The following is a 14804-nucleotide window of genomic DNA, read 5'->3' as shown; positions in this document are numbered from 1 at the left end:
AGTTTTTTAACATATGATACCATTCATCCTCACAGGCCATGAACTTGCCTTTTTTGTACATGTCGTATTTCAACTTATTTCATCCTGAAATTTTACACACATACACCTGACATCCATGTTTACTTGTACAATTTTATTTAGATTATTTTGAAACCAAAAATTTCAATTTTTAATTTTTTTAAACCAGCTTCCATAGAGGCCGAGATCCAAAACGTCACTCTCTTTCAGCTGTACCTAGACAGACTGAACTGCTGAACAGACACATGTTGGCAAATGGGCAATACATCACTTCGTTGTGCGTTTGAAATAGCATAACATACAATCTCAGCATGTGAATTTGTGCAAATATGACGATTCAAATGTCAGGCCAAGATTAGCATACCATGTTAACGTCCGCCTGAAACCTCTGCTAATGAAGTATTACTACAAAACAATCTCAGGTCTCCACTCTTCATCCTAGGTGATCTAGGCATCCGTTCTCAGCGATCATCGATTCGCCACAAAACTGCTACACCGTTCTCAGTGATCGTCGATTCGCCGGAGCTGGAAAATCTAGCTGGATTGACCTCCTGTGCTTTCTGCTCGCAGGCGTTAAAGCCTGAGAGCGCTCTGTCTGCAGAAATGGTAAGCTGATAAATTCTGCCTGCTCAAATATCCTGTTTCACTTAAGTGCTTGTCCCAACCCCAACGTTTTTGCTTTACATGAAAACTCCGCAACATCAAATATGATAACTGATCTCCTGGGTGCAAACTCCGCAACATCAAATGGTAAGGTATGATAACTGATGCAAAAATGACATAACATGTGACATGTCACCACACGAAATATATAGGTGGAGGCACCGTAAAAACAATGGTTATGTACCTGCATTTATTTATTTATTTCAGGGGGTATATGCATCTTGTTGGACTGTAATAAATCGTTCACATGCATGAAAATTAAATGCACTAAAATGCAGTGTGTTGTGATAATCAAATAAAGGAGGTAGAATAAATAAGTAGTGATGCATTTGTTTCGGAGATCGGAGAAAAGAAAAACTGAATGTGGCTGCTGGGATTCGAGCCCGGGTCTCCACGGCCACAACGTGGAATTCTCACCACTAAACTACAGCCACTATAATATCGAAGTCGTGGATGGCAGTCATCTGTCACATGGATCATTAGTTCATTACAGAGGCCTCTGCTCCTCTCAGTGGTGTTTCATCATTGGAGCCATGAGCTTTTGTAACTTGTACGACTTATTAGCTTTTCCATATCAAATCAATCCTTAATCATTGGTGGCTCTGTTGAACACTCCCTTAAAACACGCCTACTCACCTAGATATTTTCATGTGTACAATTCTGAAGATTTATGTTCATCATTGGTGGCTCTGTTGAACCCAGGCAGCTTGCTCAAGTACCCTCTTGGCAGAAGTGGAGTAATAATTGAAGCCCTTTTACAGGGTATCAAAAAGTTTGGTAGCAATTTTCATATCACCAACCTACACAATAGAAGTGCATTATTATCAGTTTAACACCCACTTCTCCAACCTACACAATAGTAGTGCCCGGCCTGCATCTGCTCACACAACATGGTCCACATTATTATCACACTTCTCGATCCATAACAACATGCATTCACCTATATAACCCCTTCACTTGTCAGCTAGTGAATTTCTATTCCACACTCCGCACTTGTTACTTAGCATTGATACAATAGGTTTGGTTATACATCAAAAATTGCTACATGGCTGATGACAAGATCATGTCAAGACTACATTCCTTTAGTGCGGAATATTGGTCCCTGGCCGTGAACATAGCAAAGAGCTTTGTGAATGAAAGACATCAGGAGAAATTCTTCAACGAATAAATAACAAGTGAGTAGAAAAGATAACGACTTGTCTAGCCTCACGGTGACGTTCAGTTTAATATTACCATAGACAAGGACCAACTCATGTCTTTGTTGCCAGCCGGCATCCGTGGCTCTACTGTGAGATTCACAACACTAGCCAAGGATGATTAAATGTTGTTGTGTTGCGAATATCGTTCGTCACATTCGTGGCAATGTCCCGTTTTGAAAAGAGTTCATTGTGCACCCACAATGACAATCTTCTAACAATTCAATTTTCTTCCCTTCTAATTAACCAGCTTTCTTTCAAAATTTTATGTTCATTTACAACTGGGTATTGGCAAATCACATAAAAAGTTACTGAGGTGATAGAGCATGACCGCTCAGGTGGTGGGAAAGAGGCCTGGCGAGGGGCCACATGTCCCCAGCAGATGTCTCACTCTAGGGCTCCACTCCTCTCGTCTTCCCAACCCAAACATAAGCCTTGGTTGCGCATGCGCCTCCACAAATTCAGACGGCTCTGTGTGAGAGAGTGCATCACGCCGCAAGCACTTTGGCCATCACCATCGTCATTCCATTTTGTTTTATCGTGAAGGGGTGGTGGAATGATGATGTCCAGAAGGCGATTAAAAAGAAGAAAGATTGCTTCATACGCCTATACCTGGACAGGAGTGCAGACAACATAGAGAAGTACAAGATGGCGAAGAAGACAACAAAGCGAGCTGTCAGTGAAGCAAGGTGTCAGGCATATGAGGACCGCTACCAATGGTTAGGCACGAAGGAAGGCAACATGAACATCTATAAGATGGCCAAGATCCGAGAGAGGAAGACTAGGGATATTGATCAAGTCAAATGCATCAAGGACGGGGCAGACCAACTCCTGGTGAAGGACGAGGAGATTAAGCATAGATGGCGGGAGTACTTTGACAAGCTGTTCAATGGGGAGAATGAGAGTTCTATCATTGAACTGGATGACTCCGTTGATAAGACCAGCATGTGTTTTGTGCGGCGAATCCAGGAGTCTGAGGTCAAGGAGGCTTTAAAAAGGACAAAAGGAAGCAAAGCGATGGGCCCTGATTGTATCCCCATTGAGGTGTGGAAAGGCCTCGGGGACAGAGCGATAGTATGGCTAACCAGACTTTTCAACCTCATTTTTTGGGCAAACAAGATGCCAGAAGAATGGAGACGGAGTATATTAGTACCAATCTTTAAGAACAAGGGGGGTGTTCAGATTTGTACTAATTACCATGGAATTAAGCTGAGGAGCCATACAATGAAGCTATGTGAGAGATTCATTGAGCATCACTTAAGAATAATGACAAGCGTGACCAAAAATCAGCTTAGTTTCATGCCTGGGAGGTCGACCATGGAAGCCATTTTCTTGGTACAACAACTTATGAAGAGATACAGGAAGCAAAAAAAAGACTTGCATATGGTGTTCATTGACTTGGAGAAGGCCTGTGATAAGATACCGAGGAATGTCATGTGATGGGCAGCGGTGAGCACTCGGAAGGAGGCGTTCGAGACCCGCTCGATCAGCGCCCATCCCGGGTGACGCAGACGCTGAGACACTGGAGGCACGCCGCGTCCAGCTTGTCGAAAGTGCCAACCGACTGGCCAGCATGCGACGCCTCTCAGAGGCCTACAGGCGCGAGATGGACCGAGCTGTCGGTGGCACGCTCGCTCTTGAGGGGCCCAGCCGCATTGGCTCGATCCGGCAGCGTGGCGCGACCATCGCCAGCATGTTCGGGACGGATCGTCCCGTCTACGCCATGCCTGCGGAGAACATCCGGGGTGCCCAAGCAGTGACGGATGAGCTGGACAAGTACGAGGGCGACGAGCACCGCCACATGACGGAGCGAGTCCAGCAGCTCCTTGATGCGGCCGCCGAGCAGCACGAAGCCGGCTGCCGCGCCGAAGCGCCCGTCCGGCAGAACGACGAGCCGCCCCCTCGCCAGGATCACGGCGCGACATCTCGGACGCCTACTAGCGGTGTACATAGTAAGAAAGATAACGAGCCGGCTGCCAGCCGCAGTCGGACTCACCTCACCATCGAGCGCGACGCAGAGGGCCGTCCCTGAGCCATGGAGCGGCGAGGCGATCCGCCCCCTCCCCGGCCTCGGGGAGAAACGCACCCCACTCCGCCGCCTGTCACACACCCGACACTCGGCGACCGCCTCGGCCGCCGCGAAGGGGTCGGGGAGAACGACGCCCGCCATCGGATCGACCGCCTCAATCAATCCCTGGCGCTAGAAGAAGAAGACGCGTTGGGTCTGCCTTGTTTGGGCCCCCGAATCCGAGATGAGACCTTCCCTCGAGGGTTTACCCTCCCAAGAGACACGCCCAAGTATACCGGCTCCGTGAAGCCGGAGGATTGGCTGGTCGACTGCTCCACGGCCATCAGCATTGCGAACGGCAACAAATGCGTTGCTGTGAAGTACGTCCTGCTCACGCTCCAAGGCACAGCTCGGACGTGGCTTAACAGCCTGAAGCCCCGTAGCATCAACAGCTGGGTTGATTTCACCAAAGCCTTTGTCCACAACTTCACCAGCACGTACAAGCGGCCTCCCAAGCCTCGCCAGCTCTCCTTGTGCGTCCAAGGGCCCAGCTAATCGACTCGCGACTATCTCACGCGCTGGGCCGAGCTGCGCAACTTCTGCGAAGGCGTGCACGAAGTACAGGCCATCGAGTACTTCACCACCGGGTGCCGAGAGGGCACCCTCCTCAAGCACCGACTCCTTTGCGACGAGCCGACGACTCTCGACGATCTGCTGATCATCACCGACAGGTACGCCACAGCCGACTCCTCTATGAAGGTGGAGATCCAAGTCGATGCATCCGGCAAGATAGCTCCTCAGGCTCCTCGGGCCCCCGCTGGTGACACAAGTCGGAGACAGCAACCAAGCGACCACAAGTGTAAGGCCATACAGCCGGCTTCCACCAGCCGGCAGGTGGCGACAGTCGAAGACCAGCAGCTGGAAGGGAAGCCTCCTCCCAAGCGTCAGAAGGGCGGCAATTGGGCTTGCCGCCTTCTCGTATGAGCAGACTCTCGATGCGCCCTGCAAGTTCCATAGCGGCGCGAAGTCGTCCAACCACACCACTCGGAAGTGCCATTGGCTCACCCGAATCACCAAAGGAGGTGGACTGCTGCCTCCACCGCCTCCCGGCCCGCCACCTCCTCCGCCCCAGCAGCCGGCGGCTCGGCCAGTCGGCGCCATACAAGATGAGTATCCAGAAGAGCATGGAGCCTATGTCGGGTTCACAAGCGTAGCCGACGACAGACGTAGCAGACGGCAGCAGCAGCAAGAAGTGCATGCAGTGGCATCAGGGACCCCGGAGTTAATGCACTGGTCTGAGAAGCCTATCAGCTGGAGCAGGGCTGACCACCCGGAGGTAATGCCCTCCCCCGGTTGCTTTGCACTGGTCTTAGAGGCCACCCTCGCAGCAGAGAGGCGGGTAGCTCGTTTCTCCCGAGTCCTGATAGATGGCGGCAGTAGCATCAACATCCTGTACTGCGACATAATGGAGAAGTTGGGAATCAAGAGGAAGTAGCTTTAGCCCAGTCGGACTGTATTCCATGGCATAGTTCCTGGCCTTTCCTGCTCACCAATCGGCAAGACCCAGATCGATGTTCTCTTTAGGGACAAAAATCACTTCCGCCGAGAGCCAATCTGGCTTGATGTGGCGGACCTTGAGAGCCCTTACCATGCACTACTTGGCCGGCCTGCTCTGGCCAAGTTCATGGAGGTCCCCCACTATGCTTACCTCAAGATGAAGATGCCGACTACCAAGGGAATCCTGACCGTAGTCAGAGACTACAAGAAGTCGTCCGCCTGTGCTGCAGACAGCAGCCGGCTGGCTGAGTCCCTTGTGATTGCAGCTGAAAAATGGCTTCTTGACCGAGTTGTGGCAATGGCAGGCAAGCAGCCGGAAATGTCGCCCCCCCAAGGAATCAGAAGTTGAGGGCTCGTTCAAGCCAGCGAAGGAAACAAAGAAGATACCCTTGGACCTGGAGCACCCGGAGAGGCACGCTGTCATTGGAACAAACCTTGACAGCAAATAGGAAGGCGAGCTCGCCGATTTCCTCCGTGAGAATCGTGACATATTTGCATGGTCTCCAAAAGACATGCCGAGTGTCCCGACGGATTTCACCGAGCACAAGCTACATGTCTGATCTGACGTCAAGCTGGTCAGGCAGCCCTTGTGCCGCCTGTCGGAAGAAAAGAGAAGAGTTGTTGGAGAAGAGATAGCCCGACTTTTGGCAGCCGGCTTCATCATGGAAGTATTCTTCCCAGAGTGGTTAGCCAACCCAGTTCTTGTGCTAAAGAAGAATAAACAGTGGCGCATGTGCATTGATTATACCAGCCTCAACAAAGCTTGCCCCAAAGATCCCTTTGCTTTACCAAGAATCGACCAAGTAATAGAATCCACAGCCGGATGCGAGCTATTGAGTTTTCTGGATGCATACTCAGGGTACCATCAGATCAAGCTGAACCCAGCTGACAGGCTGAAGACAGCCTTCATCACGCCATTTGGAGCCTTCTGCTACCTGACCATGATGTTCGGCTTGTGAAATGTCGGCGCCACGTTTCAACTTTGCATGCAGAAGTGTCTCCTCAAGCAACTCGGCAGAAACACCCATGTTTATGCGGATGATGTGGTGGTGAAGACGGAGAAGCGTGACACGCTGCTGGAAGATCTCAAGGAGACATTTGAGAACTTGCGCCGATTTCAAATCAAGCTCAACCCAGAGAAATGCGTCTTTGGGGTACCAGCCGGCCAACTTCTTGGCTTCCTGGTCTCAGAGCGCGGCATAGAGTGCAACCCTGTGAAGATCAAGGCCATCGAGAAGATGGAAGTGCCCACCCGACTGCTAGACGTACAAAAGTTTACCGGCTGCCTAACATCAATCAGCCGTTTCATCAGTCGGCTGGGCGAGATGGCTCTTCCCCTGTACCAGCTCATGAAGAAGACCACTTTTTTCCAGTGGAATGACAAGGCGGACGAGGCTTTTCTCCAGCTCAAGAAGATGTTGACCACCCCACCTATCTTGGCGGCTCCGACTGATAAAGAGTCGATGCTCCTCTACATCGCCGCCACCAGTCGGGTGGTCAGCACAGTCATAGTGGTGGAGCGCAAGGAGGAAGGCAGAGCATTGCCGGTCCAGAGGCCAGTGTATTACTTAAGTGAAGTATTGTCCGCCTCCAAGCAAAACTACCCCCACTATCAGAAGATGTGCTATGGTGTGCACTTTGCCGCCAAGAAGCTGAAGCCTTACTTTCAAGAGCACCCAATTACTGTTGTCTGCACTGGTCCGCTTGCTGAGATCATTGGAAGCCGAGATGCCTCAGGACGAGTAGCCAAGTGGGCCATTGATCTGGCCCCCTACACCATCTACTACCAACCTCGCACCGCCATCAAGTCACAAGCACTGGCCGAGTTCCTCGTCGACTGGGCCGAGACCCAGTACCTGTCGCTAGCGCCAGACTCTACCCATTGGCAGATGCGTTTTGATGGTTCAAAAATGTGCACCGGTCTGGGAGCCGGCATCGTGCTCACCTCTCCCAAAGGCGACAAGATCAGATATGTGCTGCAAATACACTTTGCCGCCTCCAACAATGTAGCTGAATACGAGGAACTCATACACGGGCTCCGGCTTGCCAAGGAACTCGGCATTCGCCGGATCCTGTGCTATGGTGACTCCGACTTGGTGGTCCAGCAGTCGTCAGGCGACTGGGACGCCAAGGATACAAATATGGCAAGCTATTGCTTCCTCATACAGCAACTCAGTGGATACTTTGACGGGTGCGAGTTCCTCCATCTGCCAAGGAATGACAACGAACAGGCAGATGCCCGGGCACGGATCGGCTCCACCCGGCAAGCAATACCAGCCGGCGTCGCCCTACAACGCCTCCGCAAGCCGTTTGATACATCCATTTTGCATCGTGCTATTATATCAATATTTATTGCATTATGGATTGTTATTACACATTATATCTCAATACTTATGGATATTCCCTCTTATTTTACTAGGTTTACCATGAAGAGGGGGAATGTCGACAGCTGGAATTCTGGCTGGAAAAGGAGCAAACATTGGAAACCTATTCTGCACTGCTCCAAAAGTCCTGAAACTCCACGAAACTGATTTTTGGAATTAATAAGAATTATTGAGCGCAAGAAACTCCTCATGGGGCCCACACCCTGGCCAGGAGGGTGGGGGGCGCGCCCACCCCTACTGGGCACGCCCCCTGCCTACTGTGCCCCCTATTGGCCCCCCGGTGTCCATCTTCCGCTATATGAAGGCTTTTACCCTGGAAGAAATCGTGGGCCACCTTACGGGACCAAACTCCGCCGCCACGAGGTGGAACCTTAGCGGAACCAATCTAGGGCTCCAGCGGAGCTGTTCTGCCGGGGAAACTTCTCTCTGGAGGGGGAAATCATCACCATCGTCATCACCAACGATTCACTCATCGGGAGGGGGTCAATCTCCATCAACATCTTCACCGGCACCATCTCCTCTCAAAACCCTAGTTCATCTCTTGTATCCATACCACAAATTGGTACATGTGGGTTGCTAGTAGTGTTGATTACTCCTTGTAGTTGATGCTAATTGGTTTACTGGGTGAAAGATCATATGTTCAGATCCTTAATGCATATTATTACTCCTCTGATTATGAACATGAATATGATTTGTGAGTAGTTACGTTTGTTCCGGAGGACAAGGGTGAAGTCTTGCTATTAGTAGTCATGTGAATTTGGTATTCGTTCGATATTTTGATGAGATGTATGTTGTCTTTCCTCTAATGGTGTTATGTGAACGTCGACTACATGACACTTCACCATTATTTGGGCCTAGAGGAAGTCATAGGGAAGTAATAAGTAGATGATGGGTTGCTAGAGTGACAGAAGCTTAAACCCTAGTTTATGCGTTGCTTCGTCAGGGGTTGATTTGGATCCATATGTCTAATGTGTGGTTAGGTTTACCTTAATACTTCTTTTGTAGTTGCGGATGCTTGCAATAGGGGTTAATCATATGTGGGATGCTTGTCCAAGTAAGGGCAGTACCCAAGCACCGGTCCACCCACATATCAAATTATCAAAGTACCGAACGCGAATCTTATGAGCGTGATGAAAACTAGCTTGACGATAATTCCCATGTGTACTTGGGAGCTCTTTTCTCATTATAAGAAATTGTCCAGGCTTATCCTTTGCTACAAAAAGGATTGGGCCACCTTGCTGCACTTTATTTACTTTCATTGCTTGTTACTCGTTACAATTTATCTTATCACAAAACTATCTGTTACCTACAATTTCAGTGTTGCAGAGAAAACCTTACTGAAAACCGCTTATCATTTCCTTCTGCTCCTTGTTGGGTTCGACACTCTTACTTGTCGTAAGGACAATGATAGGTCCCCTACACTTGTGGGTCATCAAGACTCTTTTCTGGCGTCGTTGGCGGGGAGCGTAGCGCTTTTGGTGAGTGGAACTTGGTAAGGCAACATTTATATAGTGTGCTGAAATTTTCTGTTACTTGTTACTATGGAAACTAATCCTTTGAGGGGCCTGCTCGGGGTATCTTCACCCCGACCAGAAGAGCAAAGAGTTGCCCCTCAACCTACTAAACCTACTGAAAATATTTACTTTGAGATTTCTTCGGGTATGATAGAGAAACTGCTCGCTAATCCATTTGCAGGAAATGGAACATTGCATCCCAATTTACACCTTATCTATGTGGATGAAGTTTGTGGATTATTTAAGCTTGCAGGTATTCCCGATGATGTTGTCAAAAGGAAGGTCTTCCCTTTATCTTTGAAGGGAGATGCATTGGCATGGTATAGGCTATGTGATGATACAGGATCTTGGAATTATAAACGATTGAAGTTGGAATTTCACCAGAAGTTCTATCCTATGCATCTTGTTCACCGTGATCGTAATTACATATATAATTTCTGGCCTCACAAAGGAGAAAGCATCGCTCAAGCCTGGGGGAGGCTTAAGTCAATGTTATATTCATGCCCCAATCATGAGATCTCCAAAGAAATGATTAGTCAAAAAAATTATGCTCGGCTTTCTCTCGATGATCGCAACATGCTCGGTACTTCCTGTGCTGGTTCTTATATGCTGAAGACTATTGAATTCAAATGGAACTTATTGGAAAGAATTAAACGCAACTATGAAGATTGGGGTTCTGATGCTGGTAAGGAGTCAGGTATGACACATAAATTTGATTGTGTTAAATATTTTATGGATACTGATGCTTTTCGTGGATTTAGCGCTAAATATGGACTTGACTCTCAGATAGTAGCTTCTTTCTTAATCTTTTGCTACTCATGTTTATCTCCCTAAGGAGAAGTGGTTTAAATATAATCCTCTCGTTGAAGTAAAAGTAGTTGCACCTATTACAATTGAAGAAAAGACTGTCACTTATAGTGATACTATTGTTCCTACTACTTATGTTGAGAAACCTCCTTTTCCTGTTAGGATAAAGGATCATTCTAAAACTTCAACTGTTGTTCGTAAGAGTAATACTAGGACTTATACACCTCCTGACCAAATCAAAGTTGAACCTAGTATTGCTATGGTTAAAGATCTCTTGGATGATGATTTAGATGGGCATGTTATTTATTTCTGTGGTGAAACTGCAAATTCACTACTAGAAAAAGGGCTGCTAGTGGCGCACCTGTTTTCGCTACTAATGGCGCACTACAGGTGCGCCACTAGCACCACGCCATTAGATTTTTTTCTAATGGCACACCGCCATTAGTATCTGGGATACTGATGGCGCACCGCTGGTGCGCCATTAGAATAGCCCACGGTGCGCCATTAGTATCTGGTATACTAATGGCGCACCACATAGAAGTGCGCCATTAGTAACAATATTTTTAAAAAAAATTCAATTTTTTTTTTCAAAATTTCTTTTTTCAAATTTTTTTTCGTTTTTTTCTTAATCTCAGTTCACTATGGCTTAATCTCGGGTCAATATGCTTAATCTCAGGTCAAATCGCACTCCGTGGTCAAACTTCCCGAAAGATCACCCATCCTCACACTACTCCAGCCCAAGCACACTTAACTTCAAAGTTCTATCCAACCCCAGCAACAGCTCACTTCACAGGCACTTGTTGATATATCTAACATATCAATCCTGTTATACCTTGTTGATGTCTAGGACATTGTTCATGTTCATGACTATGATGAAATTTTGAAAAATATTTCAAACTTCCCGGTCATATTACGTATCATTTTTTGAAAAAAAATTCAAAACCAATTTTTTTTTCTGTTACTAGTGGCACACCACATCCACGGTGCGCCACTAGTAAGTTTGAAATTTTTTGAATTTTTTTGCCTCTAGATCTTGGAAGCCTCGTAACTTTTTCTGTTAGGTTTTTGGGGATTTTGAAAACGTTTAACATGGTTCCCCCGGTTAAATTTGGATGTAACTTTTCGAGTAGATGGTTTTTCATATAAAAAACTTTTTCATCCGAGTTCGTATGCAAAAGTTATGCCCATTTTACAAATTTCCAGAGAGATTTTGCAAATAAAGTCGAAATTCATATTTGTAAATTTTCCCAACAGCTAGAGCACATATCACATGGGAAACTTATTTTCTTTTATTTTTTTGACATTTCCATCATTTTCTTTTTTTTTTTAAACTGAAAAGGCGATCCACCGGGGGGGGGGGGGGGTGCATTCGGTGTTGGGGCAAGTTAGTAATGGCGCACCCGGGGGTGGTGCGCCATTACTAGTTAAACTAGTAATGGCGCACTACACCCACGGTGCGCCATTACTAGTTTTGAAAAAAATAAAAAAAATGATATTTTTTTTGAATTTTTTTTTTGAAAAAAACTTAGTAATGGCGCACCAGTGGACAGTGCGCCATTACTAGTTAAAACTAGTAATGGCGCACCGAGTCATCGTGTGCCATTAGTAACAATTTTTTTTTATTTTTTGTTTACTTTTGTTTCAAAAATACTAATGGCGCACGACAGATGTGGTGCGCCATTACTATGTCAATTAGTAATGGCGCACTATACAATGGTGCGCCATTAGTAACAAATTTTCTTTATGTTTTTTTTTCAAAACTACTAATGGCGCACCATACACCTGGTGCGCCATTAGTAATATATTACTAATGGTGCACCGAGACATGGTGCGCCATTAGAATATAGCAATGGCGCACCACATCACAGGTGCGCCATTAGTGGCCATTCCATCTATAGCCCTTTTTGTAGTAGTGATTGCTAGACCCGATACTAAGATACATAGACCCGTTGTAGGCATGCCTGTTATTTCTGTTAAAATAGGATATCATTGTTATCATGGCTTATGTGATATGGATGCTAGTGCTAGTGAAATACCCTATGATTTATATAAAGGAATTATGCACGACATTACACCCGTTGAATTAGAAGATATTGATGTTACCATTAAGCTTGCTAATAGGGACACTATTAAATCAGTTGGTATTGTTAGAGATGTCGAAGTCTTGTGTGGGAAGGTCAAACATCCTGCTGATTTTCTTGTTCTTGGTTCCCCACAAGATGATTTTTGTCCCATTATTTTGGGTAGACCCTTCTTGCACACTGTTAATGCTAGGATTGATTGTGAAAAGGATATTGTCACAATTGGCTTAGAGGGTATGTCTCATGAGTTTAATTTTCCTATGTTTCGTAGACAACCTCGTGATAGAGAATCACCTAGTAAGGATGAGATTATTGGTCTTGCTTCTATTGCCGTGCCTCCTACGGATCCGTTAGAACAATATTTGCTTGACCATGAAAATGATATGTTTATGAAGGAAAGAAGGGAAATAGATGAAGTGTTCCTTAAACAGGAGCCTATGCTGAAACATAACCTTCCTGTTGAAATTCTTGGGGATCCCCCTCCACCCAAGGGTGATCCCTTGTTTGAACTCAAACCATTACCTGATAATCTTAAGTATGCTTATCTTGATGAAAAGAAAATATATCCTGTTATTATTAGTGCTAACCTTTCAGAACAAGAAGAAGAAAGATTATTGAAAACTCTGAAGAAGCACCGTGCTGCTATTGGATATACTCTAGATGATCTTAAGGGCATTAGTCCCACTCTATGCCAACACAAAATAAATGTGGAGAAAGATGCCAAAACAGTTAGAGACCCTCAACGACGAGTGAATCCCAAAATGAAAGAAGTGGTAAGAAAGGAGATACTAAAGCTCCTTGACGTAGGTATAATTTATCCCATTGCTGATAGTGATTGGGTAAGCCCTGTCCATTGTGTTCCTAAAAAAGGAGGTATTACTGTCGTTCCTAATGATAAAGATGAATTGACCCCGCAAATAATTATTACATGTTATAGGATGCTAATTGATTTCGGTAAATTAAATAAAGCTACTAAGAAAGACCATTACCCTTTACCTTTTATTGATCAAATGCTAGAAAGACTATCCAAACACACACATTTCTGCTTTCTAGATGGTTATTCTGGTTTCTCTCAAATACCCGTGTCAGCGGGGCATCAATCAAAAACTACTTTTACTTGCCCTTTCAGTACTTTTGCTTATAGGCGTATGCGTTTTGGTTTATGTAATGCACCTGCTACCTTTCAAAGATGCATGATGGCTATATTCTCTTACTTTTGTGAAAAGATTTGTGAGGTATTCATGGATGATTTCTCCGTTTATGGATCCTCTTTTGATGATTGGTTGAGCAACCTTGATCGAGTTTTGCAGAGATGTGAAGACACTAGCCTCGTGTTGAATTGGGAAAAGTGCCACTTTATGGTTAATGAAGGCATATCTTAGGGCATAAGATTTCTGAGAGAGGTATTGAAGTTGATAAGGCTAAAGATGATGCTATTGAAAAGATGCCATGTCCCTAGGACATAAAAGGTATACGAAGTTTCCTTGGTCATGACGGTTTTTATAGGAGGTTCATTAAGGACTTTTCTAAAATCTCTAGGCCTCTGACTAATTTATTGCAAAAAGATATTCCTTTTGTCTTTGATGATGACTGTGTAGAAGCATTTGAAATACTCAAGAAGCTTTGATCACTGCACCTATTGTTCATCCACCTGATTGGAATTTACCTTTTGAAATTATGTGTGATGCTAGTGATTATGCTATAGGTGTTGTTCTAGGGCAAAGAGTTGATAAGAAATTGAATGTTATCCAATATGATAGTAAGACTCTTGATACTGCCCAGAGAAATTATGCTACTACTGAAAAAGAATTCTTAGCAGTTGTGTTTGCATGTGATAAGTTTAGACCTTATATTGTTGATTCCAAAGTTACTATTCACACTGATCATGCTGCTATTAAATATCTTATGGAAAAAATATGCTAAGCCTAGACTCATTAGATGGGTCCTCTTGCTCCAAGAATTTAATTTGCATATTATTGATAGAAAGGGAGCTGAGAACCCCGTTGCAGACAACTTGTCTAGGTTAGAGAATGTTCTTGATGACCCACTGCCTATTGATGATAGCTTTCCTGATGAACAATTAGCGATCGTTAATGCTTCTCATACTGCTCCTTGGTATGTTGATTACGCTAATTACATTGTTGCTAAATTTATACCACCTAGTTTCACATACCAGCAAAAGAAAAAGTTCTTTTATGATTTAAGACATTACTTCTGGGATGACTCACACCTTTATAAAGGAGTAGATGGTGTTATTAGACGTTGTGTACCTGAGCATGAACATGAATAGATCCTATGCAAGTGTCACTCTGAATCCTATGGAGGAACCACGCTGGAGATAGAACTACACATAACGTACTGCAATATGGTTTTTATTGGCCTACTCTCTTCAAAGATGCTCGTAAGTTTTTTTTATCTTGTGATGAACGTCAAAGAATTGGTAATATTAGTAGATGTCAAGAAATGCCTATGAATTATTCTCTTGTTATTGAACCGTTTGATGTTTGGGGCTTTGACTATATGGGACCTTTTCCTGACTCTAATGGCTATACACATATTTTAGTTGCTGTTGATTA

The 14804-nt window shown here is 45.3% G+C and overlaps 1 non-coding gene across 1 annotated transcript; it reads right to left on the bottom strand.

Annotated features, from left to right (window-relative positions):
• Positions 1 to 1043: 1043 nt before the first annotated feature.
• TRNAH-GUG (transfer RNA histidin (anticodon GUG)) lies at positions 1044 to 1115 on the bottom strand. Its single transcript has one exon. It is a non-coding gene; the product is annotated as a tRNA-His (tRNA).
• Between the last annotated feature and the right edge of the window lie 13689 nt (positions 1116 to 14804).

The sequence above is a fragment of the Triticum aestivum genome, chromosome 5B, assembly GCF_018294505.1.
Source record: "Triticum aestivum cultivar Chinese Spring chromosome 5B, IWGSC CS RefSeq v2.1, whole genome shotgun sequence".
Lineage (NCBI taxonomy): Eukaryota > Viridiplantae > Streptophyta > Magnoliopsida > Poales > Poaceae > Triticum > Triticum aestivum.
Note: the sequence above shows the minus strand (reverse complement) of the source record. Positions and strands in the feature narration are given on the sequence as shown.